The following is a 16441-nucleotide window of genomic DNA, read 5'->3' as shown; positions in this document are numbered from 1 at the left end:
TATAAGTTTGTAGTGTGAGACCTCCCACTATGTTTTTTTTTTTTTCAAAATTGTTTTTATTCTAAATCCTCTGTGGGTGTATTTAAATTTTAGAATAACTTGTTAGTTTCCACATAAAATATCCTCCTGGGATTTTGATCAGGATTGCATTGAGTCTATAGATGAGTTTGGGAAAAATTATCAAAAATACGGAGTCTTTCTCTCTATGATTCTGATGTATCTCTCCATTTATTTAGATTTTCTTTCATTTCTCTCAGGAAAGTTCTATAACTTTCAACATGTAAATCTTTCACATATTTTATTGATAGCTTTTTCCTTAAGCATTTTGTGATTTTTGGATGCTACTACTAGAATATAAAAATACAATTGATTTTTTATGTTGAAATTTTGTCCTGAAAATTTGTTTGTTTGTTTTTTTTTAATGTTTATGTGGCAGAGAGAGAGAGGAGAGGATACCAAGCAGTCTCTGTGCTGTCAGCACAGAGCCCAATGCAGGGCTCAATCCATGAACCATGAGATCCTGATCTGAGCCAAAATCCAGAATTGGACACTTAACAGACTGAGCCACCCACACACCCTTATCCTATAAACTTGTTAATACATGTACTAGTTCTGGTACTTTTTATAGTCCTTTAGAATTTTCTACATAGATATTCATCTGCAAATAAATAGAATTTTACGTTCTTGTTTTCAGTTGAGAAGATGTCTATGCCTTGTTTTTTATTAATTGCACTGGTGAAGAACTCAAGTACAATATTGAAAACAAGTGATGAGAGCAGATAGCCTCACCTTGCTCCCAATTTTAGTGGGAAAGCTTTTAGTCTTCCACAATTATGTGGAAGTTGACGAAGTTCTTAGTTTGAGAAGAATTTTTATTAACCAGTGGGTGTTAGATTTTGCCCAGTGCTTTTTATGTATGTTTTGAGAATATTATTATGATTTTCCTCTATATGGCAATTTATATTACTTGATTCATGAATGTTATCAAATCTTACATTTCTTAGATAAACTTCATTAGTTCACAACCTATAATATTTATTTATTTATTTGTTTATTTATTTATTTATTTATTATTTATGATGGACTCATAAATAAGTTGGGAAATATTTCCTCTTCCTCAATTTGCTGAAAAGAACTTGAGTAAGACTGATGTGTGTGTGTGTGTGTGGGGGAAGGTGTTTTACTGTAAATTTTTACAGAATTAACCAGTGAAATCATAAGGCCTAGTTTCTCTGTGTATGAATGCTTTAAATTATGAATCCAATTTATTTTATAAATATAGGTCCCTTTATACTTTCTATTTCTTATTAATTCATTTTTCAGTCTTTTAAATAATCTATCCATTCTATCCTAGTTGTCAAATTTATAAGCATAAAGGTGTTAATAATATTTCTTTCTTACCTATTGAATATCTATAAGATCTGTAGTGATACTTCCTATTTCATTCTGTTTTTCGTTATTTGGGCATTGTCTCTTTATTTCTTGATTAGTCTAGCTAGAGGTTTATTAACTTTATTTATTTTTCAAATAACCAGTTCTTGGCTTCTTTGATTTTCTCAACTGTTGTTTTCTATTCATTAATTTTACTCTTTCTATTTTACATTTAATTTCGTTTCTTTTTCTAGTTTCTTAATGTGGAAGTTTATATAATTGACTCTACAGCTATCTTCTTTCTTTAATATAAACAATTAAAACTATAAATTTTCATCTAAAGCTCTCTTCCAGCTGCATTCCATAAATTCTAATATATTTTGTTTTTTATAGTGTCACTTCAACATGCCCCTTAGCTTTCTTTTTTTTTTTTTAATTTTATTTTAGCGTTTATTTACTATTGAGAGACAGAGAGAGAGAGCATGAGCATGGGAGGGAGAGACAGAGAGAGGAGGAGACACAGAATCCGAAGCAGGCTCCAGGCTCTGAGCTGTCAGCACAGAGCCTGACGTGGGGCTTGAACCCACAAACCGCGAGATCATGACTTGGGCCGAAGTTGGACACTCAACTGACTGAGCCACCCAGGAGCTCCCCCACCTTAGTTTTCTTTTTGATGTCACCTTTGACCCATGGGCCATTAGAAGAGTAATATTTACTTTCTAAATACTTGCAGATTTTTCCATATGTTTTTTTGTATATGATTTCAATCCCTTCAATTTTATTGAGATATTTTTATGGGCCAGTATGTGATCTATCTTGGTGAATGTTCCATGTATAATTGAAAAAAAAAAATGTGTATTATAGTGTTATTGGGTGTAGGGTTTTCTAAATATCAATTGGTCAAGTTTGTTGATAGCATTGTTCGAGTCTTTATATTCTTACTGGGGTTTTTTTTATCCCCTTGTTCTCTCCTTTACTGAAAGAAGAATATTGACACTCCAACAATAATTATGGATTTGTCCATTTGTTTTTGTTTTTTTTTTAGTTCTGTCAGTTATTGTTTTGTGTACTTTTAGGTCTCCTTCATGAACCAATATTATTTAAAAACGTCTCTCAGATGCCTGGGTGGTTCAGTCCATTAAGCAGTTAAGCATCCCACTTCGGCCCAGGTCATGACCTCATGGTCCCTGAGTTCTAACCCTGCGAGCCCTTTGTCAGGCTGTCTGCTGTCAGCACGGAGCCCGCTTCGGGTCCTCTGTCCCCCTCTCTATCTGCCCCTCCTCCAGGCTCTGTCTCTCTCTCAAAAATGAATAAACATTTTTAATTTTTTTTAAAAGTCTCTCTTTATCTCTGGTATTATTCCTTTCCTAAGCTTACTTTGTCTGAATTTAATACAGTCACTCCAGCTTTCTTACAATCAGCTTTTTCATGCTATATTTTTCCATATTTTTGTCTTGACCTCTGTCTTTACATATAGTGTTAACTAGCCCTAGAATAAAGATTAATGTTGACCTGCCCTAATAAAACTTATTAACAAGCCTCCAAAAATTGAGCTAACCCCTAAGTCACATATCCAACCTGTTAAAACCAAATTCAAGTATTTTTTTAAAGAAGACAACAAAATCCAGGAACTCAACCACTGAAGGTTACAATGACAATCGAAACAATTCCAGATAGGCCAAGTAGCAGGAAAATGTTACCTATAACCAGAATATAGATCAGTCAATAAGAACAGTTCCCCCAAATGGCAGTGATAATGAAATTAGCGTAGAAGGACATATTCAGGTACTGATACTGACCGCCTAGACTATACAGGCCTAATCAACCACATCATTTCATTGAGTCTTATCTCAGTATGGATTATTCCCAAGAATGTTCATATGAGATATATAAATGTCCTATCTGACTTCAGCAATGGCTTTCCAGAGCCTATAGCCTCACAGAGATGTGTCTTTAATATACTTAGTCAGTCACCACTCAGGTGCCCAACCAGATAGTTATGTTTCTAGTCATGGCTCAAGAGTCAGTAAAAATAAAACATAACTGGCCCTTAGGAGTTTTGTCTACAACAACAGAAGGTTCTTTCAATTTAGGCCATTGTGCTGACCTGACCTTATCATAGTCAGTCTTCCAAAATTCTCTTTGCTCTAGCCAGCTGCTGCCATCCAGTAGACACCATTAGCTTTACATTTGGCTCAGCTCTCAGAAAACCAGCTGCTCTTTGTCGGAGGTTCTAATCAGCACTGTTGTTAGCACTAGGTACCTCTGGTTCAAGGACATCCTGGGGCTCATGGGCCCCAAGAGTAGGGTGGCTGGAATAGCCTGCTGCACTGCCTCTATCTTTGCTTGCTGCTCAGATCCCCAGCTAAATGTAGCATATTTTCATGTTGTCTTATGTATTGGGCTCAACAAAATGTCTAAACGAGGCAGTATTGCCCCCAACTCGCATAATCAAAGAAGGAATTGGGCTCCCATTCTGGTACTGGGGGGCAGGAGGTAGATAACTTTTTTCTTTACTGTCTCAGGAGTCACACTTTGAGCCTCATAACACATTGTTCCCCAGAATTGGACTGTTTCCTATATTTTATCAGAATTAACAAGCCACTTCTGTGCTCCCATGTAAGTTAGTACGTGCTCTACAGTCACTGCTGCCTGTCTTTTGTGGGGCCTATGGTGCACACACTCCAAGATGGAACTAATTTCAGCCAACAATGACGTGAACTCAGAAGCACATGCTTTCTCAGTAGACTCTCTCAAGGAGAGCCTGGTCTTGGCCAACACCTTGATTGCAGCCTTGTGACAGATCCTGAGGCAGAGGTCTAGTTAAGCCATGCCAGATTATTGAATCAAAGAAACTAAATATGAAATTTCTGTTATTTTAAACTACTAATGTGTAGAAATTTGTTAGCCAAAAATGAGTAACTAATACAGGCCTCATCAACACAGTGAAACTAAGCACTTTGAATGGAGAGAGATTTACTTCATGTCTCAGCCTACCCGTTGGTGGCAAATGACATGAGAATTCACATACTCTTATTGCAGTACCATAAATGTGTATTGAGATCCCAGACAAGTAAAGGCAACTGATCTTGATCTCCTTATGCAAAAAGACTTTGAAAAGGCATTAGCAATGCTCAAGGTGCCACTGTTTTGTTTTGCTTTGTTTTGTTTTGTTTTTACCATATCTGGAACAGCCAGGGCTATAATAATCAAATCCAGTGGCAATAATCCACCATAAGTATCCAGCTTCCACTGGCCTCTTCAATGACCACAATGAACTGCTGTAAAGAATTGCATCCTCAGTACCCCTGCTGCCTTTAAGCCCTTAATCATGGCTTTAAAATTCGTTACTTCTATATTATAATTCTATATTGTTTGCTGTATAACATGGATGGAACTAGAAGCCAGTCAGTGCCTTCTCCCCGCTACCGCTTCCCACTATCATCTAGGGACAAGCAACTCTTCTCAATTGGGAAAACCCTTTTGCAATTTATAAGCATTTACAGTACAAGCATGTAAAACATCAGTGCAAACTATGCATTCAGCAATGAGAGCAACAACAGGAGTGCTTAACAGTGATTTCAACAGCCCAATCCAGAAGATTACAGTTACTTCTCTTCCACATTTCACTCCTTCAAATCTGGCCAATTGAATATGTGGCTCTCACTGCTCAAAAGAACCTGATAAGAGGTCAGCTACCACCTTGGCATAACTGGGCCAGGGCCAAAAAGTGCAAAAGTGCAGCCCATCAACCCCATCTTCACATACTTGCCAAATAGATGTCAGATTCAGGTGTGGTTTTATGAGCACGTGAACATGTACATGGAGGGCTATATCATTGGTTTCGATGAGTACATAAGCCTTGTATTAGATGATGCAGAAGAGATTCATTCTAAAACAAAGTCAAGAAAACAACTAGATTGGATCATGCTGAAAGGAATTAATATTACCCTGCTCCAAATTGTCTCCAGTGGGAAATGATCGGTGAAGTGAGAAGTTTTTGAGAAGGCCTTGTAGTTTGGTTTTTTTTAGATGTCCTTTGTTAAGAGCATAGTTCTAAAATATTTCTTCATATTGTTTTGATTACATTTAGTTATTAGTAGATGACAGTAAATGCTGTGGGAAGGTTTACCCCCATTTAGAGAAGTGTCGCTTACACTGCCTTTTGTTGGTTAAGCCATCCCAGGGCCGACAACATCCTAAGGGAAGATAAACTCTACATCCTAATCAGGGGCATGACAAAGGAACTGAGGCCATTTTTTAATGACTTTCATGACTTTTTTAGGCTTGTTGGAGATGTACTTTAAGAGGTATTTCCTCCCAGATATATATATAACTTGGTATGCTGTCTTGTTGGTCAAGGTTCTGGCTGTGGGGATCTGGGAGAATCATCTGACCTCTTTGCTCAGCTAGAGGTCTCTTTGCTCAGTTTGCTAGAACAGTGCATTCCATTGAGAACAGATTTTGCTACAGTTATATTATATGGACACATTTTCACTGACTCATTTCCTGGGATAACAATCTTAGCTATCAAGAAGAATAGACCTTTAATTTGTTCTTGGCGGTGGTGGGAGGTTTGAAACACAGATTAAAAACAGAAAATAAAACAACACATTTCTCTTGCTGATAAAAAAACAAAGTGTCAAAAGAAACAGAAAACTAAAACTAAGAACACTTTCAGCTTGTTGTTGGAAGGAGACAGGCAGCACTGAATTTTTACTGGATCTATTTCTGACATGTATTTCACTCACCTGGATGTATCACTTTATCACATTAATGCAACACCAACTTCCAGAAGCATCTTCTAAACAAGTGAACTCTGCCAGTAGGGTTTCTATCTTTACGGAACAATTAGGTTGATCAGTGGTTCTTGCCATATCTAAATGCTTCTCAAGAAGCAGAAGAAAATGTTTGATTGTACCTCATTAAACAAATGACATAAAATTAGATGCTTGGGAATATTATCAGATTTGGGCAGAGATCATGGATTAATTTATTCATTCAAAATTTTGTGCTGACAAGACTCTACTAAGGGACAAATACTTCTTACGATTTTGAAATACAACATAATAAAAAGCAGTAGAGGAGAAGTGTCTTTTAAAAAGGGGGAGCTGGAGGGCACCTGGGTGGCTCAGTCGCTTAAGCGTTTGACTTCGGCTCAGGTCATGATCTCGCGGTTTGCGGGTTTGAGCCCTGCATCGGGTTCTGTGCTGACAGCTCAGAACCTGGAGCCTGCTTCAGATCCGTGTCTCCTCTCTCTCTGCCCCTCCCCCACTCAAAAATAAATAAACATTAAAAAAAATCTTTTTAAAGGGGAGTTGGTAACAGAGGGTGACACTGTTAAAATTACAAGACCACCCACTATCTCTGATGCAGGCTGGTGATGCCCTCAGGAGCAGCACCAACTTGACAGTTCTGTGCTCCATGCTGGTCCGATAAAACTCACACTGTCAGTAATATAGAAACTACCTATGCAGTTGGTTTGAAAATGCCGAATTGTGAATTTTCTATAACTGTGCTTGTCTTCATATGGTGTCACCACTAGATTCACCTTTTAGGGGAGTCATTAGTGGACCATTGGAAATATATCAGCCTTTAATATTAAGCCCCAATCAAGATTGTTCATCCATATTGCTAGCTGAGACATAGTACAGGTGTAATTTGATATGGAAGTCTAGAGAATGATGTCATGCCACACAAGAAAATCCCGGTGTAGAAGGCATCGCTGCGTTTATTCAACAAAGTGTCAAGACTACCATAATAGAGAAAACAATCTCCATCCTCAAAAAAATATGTCACCTCTTGTCGAGCACCTGTATCTACCTGTCATCATGCTGAGCCTTTGCCTAAGTTCACTCTGCCCTGCAACAATCTTGCAATAATGGCATCAATATTCCCACACGATTGGTGGAGAAAGTCAAGCTAAAGGAGGTTAAATATTTTGTCCAATATCACGTCATTTTGCCCCAGGTATGCCTGACATCAAAGCCTCTACTGGTTCTATTGCATGAAATAGTCTCAAGTAGAGAAGAGGACCACTAGTCAGTGGTCACAAAGGAAAACCATCTAAGTCAGACCAAAGAGTCATGAAAGGTTTCAGGGAAGCCCTAATGCTGGGATTCAATCTTAGAAGATCATAGATTTAGTCATTTAAATTTAAATTAGTTTGGGGCACCTGGTTGGGCATCCAACTCTTGATTTTGGCTCAGGTCATGATCCCAGGGCCATGGGATCGAGCCCCAAGTCGGGCTCCGTGCTGAGTGTGGAACCTGCTTAAGATTCTCTCTCTCGCCTTCTGCCCCTCTCCCCAACTCGCGCGCTCTCTCTCTATAGAAAAAAATTCTTTAATTTAAATTAGTTTGCTCATTGTAAGTATAAACTCTCGGTAGATAGTTCAAACAAAGAAAGCTAGAAGCAAAGAGCCAGATCTTTCCTCTTTCCTCCCTCATACCCAGCAAGTCTGGCACCATAGTTAAGAATTAGCCATTGTTATGAATGTTATGAAACAATGAAGACTATGACCTTGGAGTGGGAGGGACCTCCGAGGCTGAGGGTCCAGTTAGGAGGCCCAGCGAAAGTAGGCAGCACAGGAAAGACAAAAGCATCAAAAGCAGACGTAGGGCACCTGGGTGGCTCAGTCAGTTAAGTGTCTGACTTTGGCTCACATCACGATCTCATGGTTCACATCATGCTCTCGTGGTTCGTGAGTTTGAGCCCCACATCAGGCTCATGCTGTCAGCCCAGAACCTGCTTTGGATCCTCTGTCCCCCTCTCTCTCGGCCCCTCCCCTGCTGCTGCTCTCTCTCTCTCAAAAAGTAAATAAAACATAAAAAAAAAAAAAAAGCAGAAGTGGATCACAAACATGGATGTGACCTAAAGAAGAGGGTGGAGAAAGCCTGAAACAAACTTTCTGCACCTCTGTCCCCTAACCACCATCCACCACATACCACACACATGCACACGCACGCACACACACACACACACACACACACACACACCCCAGCTCTAGTATAACCGACCTCCATTCCAATGAATGCTGTGAATCTTAACCCTTCCACATCTCAGGTGTCACCACATACAATCGAAGCAGGTCAGAGCACTGGGGATTATACAAGCAATCCTGGGAAGACTTTTAAAACAACAGAAGTCCCAGGAAGCCAGACAAACACAGTCCGGGACAATGGCCTGTGGAGCAGCTGACCCTGATGACCTAGATTTACACTAAGGCAGCAGACTCACTGCTAAAACTACCACTGTAAAGTCATCATTATTTTTCTTATACCAACTACCTTCATAGGAGTCCTGGGGATGGTGAGTTCATTGAAAAGGGGGCAGACAGAAAAAGAGCTTCATATTTTGCAACCCCCCAAACTGCATATACATCCTCCAATATGATAAAGGTTTTCCTGCATAGTGATATTGAGATGAGAAAGACTGAGTCAAAATATTAAAGAAAAACAAACAAAAAAATTCCACCAGGGCAATAGAAAATGTAATCGAAACTCAATAGCTCCCTCTGCTGTCATTTTGGGTTAATTCCTAAAATATTTTTGTTTAATCTTTAATTTTGTAATTATTCTATTTGGAACCACATTAAGCTGGGGGGCATAAAAGCCAGTTGACAAAATCCTTACCACTTTACCTTCAATTGAAAGCATCCCTTCTGGGTCATGAATAATGACCATTTTATGATCAAACCTTTCCTTCGTGGTAGAGGTGTTAGTGTCATTTAAAGAAGTGACTACATTTCTGAAGTGAAAGGTGATATATGTGCTTCAATAACAAGGAAACACGAATCTCTAAAAGTAAGACTAATTTTTAAAAATAAAAATTTTTAAAGTTTCACTGGTGTCGGCAATTTTGGGTCACGTGGAAGCTGAAAAGATGGCTTTGAAGACGATTTACAGTTGGACGCAAAGAAGAAACACTGGCCAAATTTTAGGCAAAGTTCTTCCACATGGGGATAGCCAGGACGGCTGGAGAGAGGGGAGGGAATGAGGAGGAAAAGCTGTCACATTGAGGGCTTCAAGAGGCCACGCAGTGTGCATTTCATTCTCTAACAAATCTGGGTGAGGATATTTCTCATGTTACAAGGAAGACAACAGACAGGTGCATTTAGTTGTTTGGTCCGTCAACAACCAAGTGAAAGGTTGGGGCCCAGATTTAGAAGTGTTTGAAGTGGAAACTAGGAATTCTGGGCTTGAAGTCCTGGTTCTCTCACTCACTGGGATCTTGGAAAAGTCAGAGCCTCCCAGCCTGTTCCTTTATCTATGAACGGTGATGGAATCATCTCCCAGGTCCCCCTCCAGCAGTCAAAATGATCTCCAAGTAAGTCACACTCGATCTCCAGTGCATTATTTGCCCCAGAGAAAAATCTGATTTAATGAGAATTGAAAGCAATTCTAGGAAAAAGCAAGGAAGGAAAGAAGGGAGGGAGGCAGACTTCAAAGGAGCATAAAGAGAATACTAACGGTAAGTCAGGGAGTGGCACCTGGGTGGCTCAGTTGGTTAAGCAACTGACTCTTGGTTTTGGCTCAGGTCCTGATCTCATGGTTCATGAGTTCAAGCCCCGCGTTGGGATCTGTGCTGACAGCATGGGGCCTGCTTGGGATTCTCTCTCTCTCTCTCTCTCTCTTTCTCTCTCTCTCAAAATAAATAAATAAACTTAAAAAAAAATAAAGGTAAATGAGGATGTTATGAGGCAGTCAACTTGCTCCTTGATAAGGAAAATTATGTCACGTGGCTTCTTTTCGAGCAATAATCAGCAGCACCAACTTTTTCCTACTCTGTGCCTCACGTGTTCACAGGCTGCCTTCTGGTTCCCAAGCAATGAAGACCGCCATTGCAGCACTGATGGCAATGGTTGCGTTCATCACAATGTAAGAACCAGCTTGGAGGAGTCAGTGACTCATTCAACCAGCAGCTATTGAGCACTTTACATGGCAGGCAGTGTGTAGGGCAGGAAGGAAGACAAAGTCCCCTAACTTCGTGAATGGCACACTTTACAGAACAAAGACCATACACAAGTAATTTTAGATAAGTTTCTTGAAGAACACAGAAGGCAAGAGAGCAAAGTGACAAGAGTAACGACTTCAGATACGGCGATCAGGGACAGACTTTCTGAAAGTTATTTTAGCAGAGAAGCAAGCAAATATCCAACACAGGTGGAGGACAGAAAAACTCGAAGGTAGGAATGAATCTTAAGTTTTATGGGAGGACAAGAAAGCCAGTGTGGCTGGAGCAGAGTGACAAGGCAGAAAGAAGGTGGGGACCCCAGCGAGAACCCAGGCGGGTTAACAACGGGAATGAAAATACAACTGAGGAAAGCGGAGGAGAGGAATCACTGATTACTTGGCAATTTCTCCTACTCTGGTTACCACGAGCTGTGCCTGGAGCGTATTAAGTACAATTCGTGGCACTGAACAAAGAGCAGAAGAAAAAGGCAGTGAGAGGATGCTGACTGGATGGAGGGGAGCGGGTGCTAGGGCAGGGAAGGAAGGAAGGAAGACCAAGCATAAAGACAAGCATTTCCTTTCAGATACAAGTATCCTCATAAAAACTCCTTACAGATACATAGCAAAACTAATTTTGTGGCACAAATCAAAACTAATTTTTAGTGTTAAACCATTCGTGTTCTTACTGTTATAGGCAAGGAAGTTATCGGATAAGGTGAGGAAAAAGGAAGTTAAAGAGAAAAGTTCAATGATGACGAAAAGCTATGAATCAATACATCCCTTGTGATGAATATGTTGAGATGTGTACTTGACTTTATGTTCATAGATCAAGAAGGAAAAAGACTGGTGAACGTCTGTAAGAAGGTAAGGGGGTCTGGGAGTGTGATGCTGGGAAGTTGCCAAGATACAACTCCTTGAGAAGTGATTTGTCGGGCCTTGTTAAGGACACCTGTTTACACAGAGGAATATGAACACCCCAGACCATCAGCAAAGTGTGTTCCAGTAGAGCAGTTCCCCAAAGGAGTCATCAATGCCAAATGTATATTCATAATCATACTAAGACTTTTCCTCCTTCGTTCTTTCGTAACAGCACAGTCCAGTTTTCCAGAGGATTACGTAGTGATACTGCAAAGATTGAACACAAAAAAGATGAAAACCCAGATGCTCTTAGATGAAACAGTAAGTTGCTTTCAAATGTTTAACTTCCAGTATGGTAAATATAGATAGAACCCACATGAACAAAAGCTCTTTGGGTTCCTCAATTATTTGTGTGTAATGGGGTACTGAGACTACTGAGTACCGCTGCCCAACCTTTAATAAACTTGGTATTATTATTATAAATTATGAAGATTGTGTATTACAGGTAGGACACTTACTGATGACAGTTGTATTATTGATATATCAGGAGTGTCCATTAAGTACTGGGAAGTGTAGTCAGGTATCAAAACCATTCAAAAACCCACTCTAAGGGAGTAAATAGTCTGTGTATCTATAGTGGGCCTGTGGAGTATTCCTGAATGGTGTAAAAAAAAAAAAAATCTACAATAATGAAACAACTGAGGTTTTCCTTGAAAATAGTGTAAGTTGGGGCACCTGGGTGGCTCAGGTCCTGATCTCTTGTCAGTTCAAGCCCCACATCGGGCTCTCTGCTGTCAATGTGGAACCTGCTTTGGTGTGTGCTTTCTCTCTCTCTCAAAAATAAACATAAAAAAATGGCAATTTCTGCTAAGAAGGAAAGAAAGAAAGAAAGAAAGAAAGAAAGAAAGAAAGAAAGAAAGAAAGAAAGAAAGAAAGAAAGAAAAGGGAAAAAGAGAAAAATAAAGAAAAGAAAAAAAGAAAAGAAAATAGAGTAAGTTCATTGTGAATGGAATTCATTGTGAATGGAATAGGGTTTCCTCACCAAGCTATAAACATCAACTAAAAAAAGAGAAGCTAGGTACCTATATGTGAACAAAACTTAGTATTAATGTGTCTTTTTAAAATTTGAACCTTCCTGAGAAAGCTGTTCAAAGGGTCTTCTGGAAAATCTTTTTAATATCCAGTTGAAGGGGCGCCTGGATGGTTCAGTTAAGTGGCTGACTTCAGCTCAGGTCATGATCTCGCAGTTTCATGGGTTCGAGCCCCACCTCGGGCTCTGTGCTGACAGCTCAGAGACTGGAGCCTGCTTCCGATTCTGTCTCCCTCTCTCTCTCTGCCCCTCCCCCGGTTGAGCTCTGCCTCTCTTTCAAAAAATAAACTAAAAAAAAAATTTAAATCCACTTGAAAATAAATACAGATGCAAATGAGTTTATTTCTACTATATATGTGCTATTGGAAATCATTCCATTGGTTTTTCATTTGTTTTTAATGTGTTTCAAATATTGCCTGGAAAGCAGTAAAAGATAAACAAAAACAAAATGAAAAAACAAGCGTATCTGGAAAGCCTAGGTTACGTAATTCCAAAATAACTATTTAATGGCTGACTTCCTCTTCCTTAGGCATTTTTGGTTTTGGCCTTATTAAAAGAGAGAAATGGGGGGAAAACCATCCGTTTATACAAGCTCTTAGAAATTAAACATGTGCCTTTCCAAAGGAGAAAAGATTTCCTCAAGGCAACTCCCAAGACTCGACACGGTTTCAGTGGCTGTAATTGTAGACACCAGTCATTGTTACTGGGTATATTTCTTCTCTCCCACATTTCATACGGGAAACATTCCTTACAGCTTAGATATTTGAAACACATACGTAAGTGCTAGCACATTATATTTTCTAAGTGGTATGAATACTTCTTTATTACATTTATTTGCAAAGATATCATAACAGCTTATCATTACACATGTACACATGCAACCACAAGCAGAAAATGGTTAACCTGTTTAATGTAGAGGGAAACAAGTTTTGGGACTTAAAAAAGAGTAATTTAGGTTATAATCTTAAAAACGAAGTGTTAAATAATGGAATGGATTCATAAGAAGTGATACAAACTTCAAACATTTTAATTTAAAACAGACGTATACTTTAATTCACAGATTATTTTATATATGTCCAAGACTTTCTGATTCAAGTTCCCTGATGTGTTTCTTCTATGAACCATGCCTTTACCTCTAACGCATCGCCTAAGATTTCCCACTGGAGTGAGAACTGAAAATCCACTTGCAAACTTCCACATTTTTGACTTTCCTGACAAGTTTTTACAGTTTTCTGATCTATACCTAATTAGACAACGGCACCTCTATCAGGTATTTCCAAACTGTCAATTTAGTTTTCATAGAAACAACTCTTTCAGTCACATGCTGTTTTGTTTTGTTTTTAATCAGTTTACATATTTAAATTGCATAATAAAAGAAACAGGTACAACTGGAACAGGGATGCGAGTATTATGGGTGGTCCAAGCACTGGGTGCCTTACAGAAGAATGCAAAAGTCAGTTTGTACAGCAAGCCCAAGCAGAAAGAATAAGCTTCGTATATTAGTTGGAGATAACAGTCTTACTATTAGCATGCAACAATACTGAGTTTTATTTGTAACCTTTTTACCTCAAGACATAATCTTTCTTGAAGAGTTAAAACTGCCATCTTATTTCATGGATGTCAAAATACCTCTTACTTCCAAACTGCACCATACCGTTGATGAAACACGGAAGTAACGCATCCACATTGGTGTTCGCGTTCTGACCTGTTCATGCATAATGAACAGCTTCATGCATAATGAAGCTACTACTTACTAATGATAAAGGCAATTTGTACCTTGGCCCCCACAAAATGGAGGCTGCCCCCAGTGGCCAGGCTGTCTCAAAACTAAACCTACATCAGCCTGCACTTAACCTTAAACAACCTGCAAGGAAACCTAACACACACCAATCACAAGCCTCCAAGTCACCTTCTTAGCTAGCTCACCTTACCCGAGAAAACAGGAGCTGCTAACCAGTCATGACCCGTTTCTGCGTTGCCTGTTCTAGCACTCTATAAAAACTGGCACTTGCACAAAATCCTTCAAGAGTAGAGAGTGGAGTGGAGACCCCTCGGGAGGCACTGTACTCACAATCCACGGATTATGTTCCCTTCAAGAAAGGACATCAAACTCACTGCTAAATTTAGTAGCTTGGCGCTTGATACTAATATACTTAAATGGTATCAATATCAAGGACCATTTGTAACAAAGCAAAAAATTTCTTCTTAGGATATAATTTTCATCTTTGGCTTCATTTTTCTTCTATTGTTTATAGCTGTTCTCATGCTATTGTTCTCGTATTTGCTTTCCTTTTGGCCTCATCTGCCTTTGGCTCTGCCCACGGCTGAGCACTAGCCAGATAAACTAACTCTATGTTGTTACATCTTACTTATTTAGAAAAAGCGTAACTGACAAGTCACTGAAAACTGGAAACCAAGAGTTGACTTAAGGAGTATAAATGATAATTTAAGCTTTTATTCAGGAAGTGACTGCTCTCAGGATCTCAATGGTATAACAGTATGAATTGAAAAGTAATCAGCTTTCTACCACCTTTAAGCTGCTTGTAAGTAGTGAAGATTACCCCTGAGAAATCTTCAATGACAATCAGTAAATTCTAAATTCTCCCCAACAAATAAAAGAGCATAGAACTGGTAACATTTGAAGCCTCGCCACAGGCCCAGGGATTGTGCTAAACATTTTTTGAATGTTACTTCATTTAATCCTCCTGAAATAGGATCTATGTTTTCTTTATTTTTAATTTTTTAATTGATGAGGAAAATCTAGGCTTGGATCTAATTTAGTGGACCCAGGATTCAAGGACAGGTCTGCAGGCCTCCAAAGTCCATGCTCTTCGCCAGAATATGATGCAGCAGCCTCAGAAGTATCTCAAGGGCACCTGGGTGGCTCAGTTGGTTAAGCAACCGACTTTGGCTCAAGTCATGATCTCACAGTTCATGGGTTTGAGTCCCATGCTGGGTTCTGTGCTGACAGCTCAGAGCCTGGCACCTGCTTTGGATTCTGTGTCTCCCTCTTTCTCTGCTCCTCCCCCGCTTGTGCTCTTTCCCAGAAATAAATAAACGTTTTTTTAAAAAAAAAACAACAAAGTATCTCAAAAGAATTCCATCAAAAAACAGATGCCAAGCTATTTAAATCACCCTTCCTTTTTAAAGGAAAGAACCACTGTAACCGTAACCGTTTAGCTCCCAACTCGGGGCTTTCAGCCCAGCCAAATCTGAATGACCATCCATTCTTACTGAATGGATGAATGACCATCCATTCTATACATGTAAGACCAAGATATCTTGCCATCATCTAAATCTCCTTTATTAATACATCTTCAATCCCCTTGTTAAAAATCATCTTACATACACATTTAGAACTTAGAGCAGGTAGGAGTCTCCATTAGATTCCTCCAATATGCAACTGTTCTGTTGAAAAAAGCGGAAGGGGAAAGTGGGGAAAAAAGAGTTCTAAAAAGATACAAGCAAAAAAGAAAATGTATTGACACAGCCTGCTGGGATGAGGCTAAACAGTAATAAACACATTCTCATGTTTCTCTTCAAAAACACATGGAGAAGAGGGAGCACAACTACCCACTCAAAGGTGGACTGTGATTCTTTCCAAGGAGTACAGAAAGGAGGAAAAAGAGTGACTTTGCAATGGATAAACCCAACACTACCTTGGCCAGGTGACCAAGGTCAACATCAACAAGCCTATGTTGGGGCTATGCCTCTTTGATATGGGATGGAAATGGCAATTTCCCTATGGGGTTTTCCTCCCCAAAACCCATAACCTCGACCTAATCCTAAGATCACAAAATAAATTCCAGAGGGGCACTCTACAAAATCTGACCTGTACTCAATAGTGTCAAGATCATCAAAAACAAGTCTGAGAAACTACCACAGCCAAGAAGAAGCTAAGCAGACATAGCAACTAAAAGTAATGCGCTATCCTTGATGGCAGCCTGGACTAAACAATGGACATTTGATAAAACTTTAAAAATTTGGAAAAAAGTATGATGATAATGTATCAATGCTGGTCTATGAATTGTAACAAATGTACCACACTAATGTAAGATGTTAATAGGGAAAGCTGGCTGCAGGGTGTATGGGAACTCTGTGCTGTCTTCCCAATTTTTCTGTAAAACTATTTTAAAAATATAAAGCATATTTTTATTTAAAAAACACC

The 16441-nt window shown here is 39.2% G+C and overlaps 1 long non-coding RNA gene across 1 annotated transcript; it reads left to right on the top strand.

Moving 5' to 3' along the window:
- Positions 1-10107: 10107 nt before the first annotated feature.
- On the top strand, positions 10108-11821 carry LOC122211085. Its single transcript, XR_006198486.1, has 3 exons — positions 10108-10558; positions 11020-11189; positions 11416-11821. It is a non-coding gene; the product is annotated as an uncharacterized LOC122211085 (long non-coding RNA).
- Positions 11822-16441: the final 4620 nt, after the last annotated feature.

The sequence above is a fragment of the Panthera leo genome, chromosome F2, assembly GCF_018350215.1.
Source record: "Panthera leo isolate Ple1 chromosome F2, P.leo_Ple1_pat1.1, whole genome shotgun sequence".
Classification (NCBI taxonomy): Eukaryota; Metazoa; Chordata; class Mammalia; order Carnivora; family Felidae; genus Panthera; species Panthera leo.
Note: the sequence above shows the minus strand (reverse complement) of the source record. Positions and strands in the feature narration are given on the sequence as shown.